We start from the raw sequence: 6,000 nt of genomic DNA, 5'->3' as shown, positions 1-6,000 counted from the left end.
TCCGCATCGGTACTATATACCTTTTAATTATTTTTGGCATTTTAATTGTGTTTTTTATTGATGAAATTATTTCTAGTTTTTTTTTTTTTATAGTGGCTGAATGAGTCATTGACTTTTGTCTTTATTTAAAAAGTTTAAAATTTACAAGTTATTTGCCATTACAATGTATTATATTAATTTATTGTTTATTTTACATGTAAAAATTTAAGTTATACATTTTTAATTAACATTTTGAAAAATTATTTTTTATCTTAATAAAGCGCCATTTTGTTTACTCGGTGTGCGCGCGCATTTTGACATTTCGAGTGAGTTGTTGTGACGTAGCTGATATAAATATAACCTAAATATTTGTAAGGTTATAATTTTTCGACTTGAAGCTATTAAAAATGTCTCTGCATATCCTTTAATTATGGAAATTTTGATTCAATTTATTCTTAGTAACAAATTAATATATAAATTCTGATTTTATTTAATAATTAAATTATGCGACGACGTAAAAATATGTAATTTTTGTGTAATTCATTTTGCCATATTGTGAAAAATAAATGTGAGATTAACAAATATATTACGTTAAGTTCTAAACATATATTTTAAATGTACAATTGCAAGTAAAAAATAATGTTGGCATATCGTATTTTAACAATAAATGACTGAGAAAGTGTTGTGTGTATTTAGAGTAGGTTTTCACTGCCGATATTATTCTGATCTGATGTAACAATATATTTTTGGTGTCCTTCGACAATGGAACTTGCGGTTAAATGGATCAAGTGTGAGACTGATACACGAATTAAATGTGTGGAAGAAAAGGAATATATTCCTTGTTAGGATGTAGGTTTGACAGGTTACCTTTTTCGTAACTAAATAATACTGGGACCTTATTTCATTTAACACGTTGGCGGACAGTACATGTTAAGAATTACTTCCCAAATGACACTACTTAATCTCATACATTGCCTATGGGCGTAGTGTCAATGCGGTTGCATGTAAAATGTTGTTTAGTGACAGTACGCCTATAGGCGCTTACGTCTATGGGCGTACTGTCATGTTGCATTTGAAAACTTAATGCTTAAGAAAACTACGCATAGACATTATACGCCTATAGCCGTAAACTTGATTATACAGGTAACAGTAATAAAACCAGTATTTGTTATAAAGATTTGTTTAATAATAATCACAAACTTAATCAGCCTCTTTTGTAATTAACATGTTTCTAATAATAATCAACTTTTTATCTTGCCTTTGTTGAAATTAAATAAAACATTAAAACTCTTCTAACTTTGAATGTACGTTTACCACTAGATATTTATGATAGTAATCACAGCAACATTTTACTAACAATCTTATTTTAGTACTAATTTGAACACAATACTATAGGTCACCATAAGGTTAATATTAATTTACTTATGTAATCAGCCTTTTTTATATTCCGAAATTATCACAATATTGTACTCTGCCAGCATCATTTAAGAAGCAATCTAATGACAAAATCTGGCCTCAATAATAATTACTTTTCTTATTAATCAAAACTTATTTAAAATAAACTCGTTACAAGATAATTTAATCATCACCAGGATTTTGTAGACTTGCATGATATGGTTCAAAGCAAGATGGGCAAAGAGGAGGTTTATCGAGACAGCCCTTGCAGCGGTAACTCGTCTCCTTTCTTATCTTTTTTGTTGTACAAAATTTGCATTTTAAAAATGCAAATTTTTTTGAAGTTCCAGGTCGCGCAGGCATTTGTTCTGGCCAGTGACCATGCATTACACTCCAATTATTTTGGAGTATGTTATTAGTGCATGTCGTCGTGGGTTGGAATCGCCTGTTATTGTGAATACTGGATGTGTTTATCATGTCGCTTCCCTTCAAATTTTTGTCCAGCCCAATCATTTCCTGTATCAGTTCTTCTCGGTAGTTTATGTACGAGTACGAGCAAGAATTATTTTTTATATATTTTCTATGAAGAAAATAGGCGTTCCACACTGCAATGTCCAACATGTGAAATATTACTTTCTTGTACCATCTGATGGTTTTACGGGGACAAGAATAGTAAGATACCATCTGATCACAACGATCAATGCCAGACATGTTTCTGTTATATATATCAACTTCAGCAGGCTTTAAACGGGTCTTGTCAAATCTGTTTGAAACTTCTATGATCGAGGGATGAACTTTAGTGGTAACCATCAGGACAGGGCGTTTATCTTTCCAATTGGAAACATATACTTTGTTTTTGCGAGCCCACACATGCTCGCCTTTTTTCAATTTTTTTGTCGTAATGAATTTAGGATTATCTTTACGACTCTTACGTAAAGTACCGGTGCTATGAGTCTTCAAATCAAGCAATTTCTGTGACAATTTTACAGAGTTATAATAGTTGTCCATGAACAAATGATGACCACGAAGCAAATATGGCCGCATCAACCTTAACACAATTTTTTCTGTCTTAGAATCATCCCCATCCATATTCTGATTTGTTGTTTCCTTACCAGAGTACATCAATATATTGAGTACATAGCCATCGAACGTAGTAAGTTCATAGAACTTAATTCCGTATCGGGCTTTTTTTGACTTTATATATTGTCGAAAATGTAGCCGACCCCGAAATAGAAGCAGGGACTCATCTAATGACAAATTCTCGCCTGCACTATATATTTTTCTGAAGTTCATAGTCAACATATCTATCAATTTTACAATCTTCTGTTGTCCTTTAGCCTCCAATTCTGATGCATATAGACAGCGTAATAATTGTTCATACCTTCGCCCTGACATAGTATAGGTAAATATCGGATGATAATACATTGCTTTGGTTATAGTAAAAAGGTTCCTTTGTTTAGGACATTTTATAAGACCTTTCAGAAGACAAAGTCCGAGAAATTTCAGCATTTCTTCATAATTGGTTTCACGAAAGACAGCTTTGCGGCTATATCTTGTATGTGGTTTGTTAGTTTGGCACAAAGAGTTACCATAATTATTAGTACATATTACCAGATACTCAATGAAATTCCGTGGAAAAACTAAATGAAAACAGTCCATAACATTTTCTATGTTATCAATGTTTACTTTAATTCCAGAAGCAGCGTTATCAAAATTAAAATCAGGTATATTAGTCACCGTGTCAGACCAACCTTCTTCCACTAAAGGTATCTCTGCAGATGTCTCGGGAGCATGACTGATTGGGCTAGTAGGCTGATCAGAAATATCTGGTGAATTGGGGCGTTTATCTTGATTTACAAGCCGATCGTTTGATGATAAAGGAATTCCAGATGACGTAGCTTCCAAAACATGAAGGTTTTGGGTAACTGAAATATTCTCATTCCGTGAATTCTGTAAATCGTCTTCAGAAGGGCAAAATGTTTTATCACTATCATCCGAATCACTAGACGAAGAACACTCACCAGATGCATTACTAGCTTGTTTTCGTGGGCGGCGTCCAGCAGCATCGTCAGAACTCAACGAATCGTCGCCTGAAGGGTGGTAATCCTTGTCGGACCCGTATTCCCCATCATCAGCATATGGATCTTCACTAGCATAGGTGGGCACAGTTAATCGAAAAGTTAACTTCGTTAATCGTTAATTCGTTAATTAAAAAATTAACTTCGTTAATCGTTAAAGCGTTAAATTCTCGAAAATTTAACGCAAGTTAAAGTTAATCGTTAACAGTTAACCATACCAAAATTATACATATTAATTTCACACTTATGTGGCGACACTAGTTTAAAATAGTAATTTGACTATACATTCATTTTTGTACACATTAGTATTAGAGACAAATATGAATGCATTATAGTATATTTCATTACGAGTGCGGAAAGCCTGACATTGCAAAGAGTTCCAAGTTCCAACAAATGTCTACCCGAGCCGAGGCGCAGCCGAAAGTGAGGGTTGACAGTTGGAACAAGTTGTAATGACAGTTTCGCACATATACTAAACAACTATTTTTTGATACAGTTGCGAAAAAATGAAGCAATTTAATAAAATAATAAAAACACAATAAACTCAACTAACTAAAAATGTTTGGAAAATGGCGCCAACCGTAAAAGAATACAAACAGAGATTTTTTTGTTTTCTTCACCCATTCTGGGTAGGCTAAGGGAACTATCCCGAGAGGGGGTGTACTGGTGGTCGCGGGACCTCGCGGCCCTACATGCCACCAGCAACGCCGCCCGCCGTGCTCTCTCCCGGTGCCGAAGACGTCGGCACCAGGAACCGGGGGAGCTGGAGCGCCTTCTTGCTGAATCACGTTCAGCAAAGAAGGCGCTCTCAGCCGCCATTGGGGCCGCCAAGGACGCCGCCTACTCTGAGTTCTTGGCGGCCCTAGACGCGGACCCGTGGGGGCGCCCGTACCGGATGGTACGGGCCAAACTCAAAACGGCGCCCCCCACGGAGGCCATGGAGCCGGCCGTCCTCAGCGCGGTGGTAGAGGGGCTGTTTCCAGACAGCCCCCCATTTGAGCCACCGCGCATGGCGCAGCAGAGGGCTGACAACGAGGATGACGCCGCCCCTAATCCTCCTCTGATAACGGAGGAGGAAATGCTAGGGGCGGCCCGCCGGCTCCAAGGCCCGCGGAAGGCCCCGGGACCGGATGGGGTGCCCGGGAAGGTTCTCCCCATCGCCTTGAAGCACCTCGGGGACCGCCTACGCTGCCTCTACAACGATTGCTTGGCAGCGGGGCACTTCCCTGAGGTGTGGAAGGAGGGGCGGCTAGTCCTCATAAGGAAAGATGGCCGCCCCGCGGACTCTCCGTCGGGATACCGCCCGCTGGTGATGCTGGATGAGGTCGGGAAGTTGCTGGAGCGCGTGATAGCTTCCCGGATCATCCAGCACCTAGCGAGGGACGGGCCGCAGCTCTCGGTGAACCAATTCGGGTTCCGGTCAGGACGATCCACCATGGACGCCCTGGCCGCCCTGAAGAGGTTCACTGACGAAGCGGCCCAAAAGGGGCAGGGAGCCATAGCGGTGTCATTAGACATCGCCAACGCCTTCGGCTCCCTCCCCTTCGCGGTAATAGAGGAGGCGCTACGGTATCACGGAGTGCCCCTCTACCTGCGGAGAGTCGTAGGACACTACCTGCAAGGGCGGGTAGTGTCCTACATGGGGAGAACTGGCCGTGAGGAAAGGCGGATGGCCTCCGGTGTTCCACAGGGGTCCGTGTTAGGGCCCCTCCTGTGGAACATCGGATTCGATTGGGCCATCCGCGGAGAGGTGCTGTCCCGGATGGCGGTCATCTGCTATGCAGATGACACGCTGGTAGCCGTCCGGGACACTACCTGGAGCCGGCTTAAAAGGAGGGCTGAGGCCGGAGCCATGTTGTTGACCCGGAGGATCGAGGCGCTAGGCCTCCGAGTGGCCCTCAGCAAGACCGAGGCCCTTTATTTTAAAGGGCCTAGGTGGAGGATTCCTGCGGGGGCCACCCTCCGGGTCAACGAAGAGGAAGTCGGGGTCAGGGCCCGGATGAAATATCTGGGTCTTGTCCTCGACGGGGGCTGGCGCTTCGGCGATCATTTCCGAGCGCTGGCCCCCCGGCTCGTGGGAGCGGCCTCAGCCCTGTCGAGGCTCCTCCCTAACCTTAGAGGTCCGGGTGTACATACGAGACTGCTGTACACCACGGTCGTCAAAAGCATGGCCCTGTACGGTGCACCGATGTGGGCAAATGCCCTCAACGCACCAAACAGGGCCCTCCTCCGCAGGCCGCAACGCATAATTGCGGCGCGTGCGTGTCGGGCCTACCGCACGGTAGGCCACGCGGCGGCCTGCGTTTTGGCCGGCACCCCTCCGTGGGAAATAGAGGCGGGCGTGCTGGCCGAAGCCTACTGGGCGCGGGCAACACAAAGAGCTCGGGGCGAAGCCCCGGCTCCAGAGGAGCTCTCCCGCGCCCGGGAGGCGAGGAGAAAGACGACCGTGGAGCTCTGGGCGAGTGGCCTAGCGCACGCCCAATATGGCGTGCGCACCATAGAGGCCATACGCCCACAGCTCCCGGAGTGGTGTGGGAGGAGCCACGGC

This window comes from Papilio machaon, chromosome 3 (genome assembly GCF_912999745.1).
Source record: "Papilio machaon chromosome 3, ilPapMach1.1, whole genome shotgun sequence".
Lineage (NCBI taxonomy): Eukaryota > Metazoa > Arthropoda > Insecta > Lepidoptera > Papilionidae > Papilio > Papilio machaon.
Note: the sequence above shows the minus strand (reverse complement) of the source record.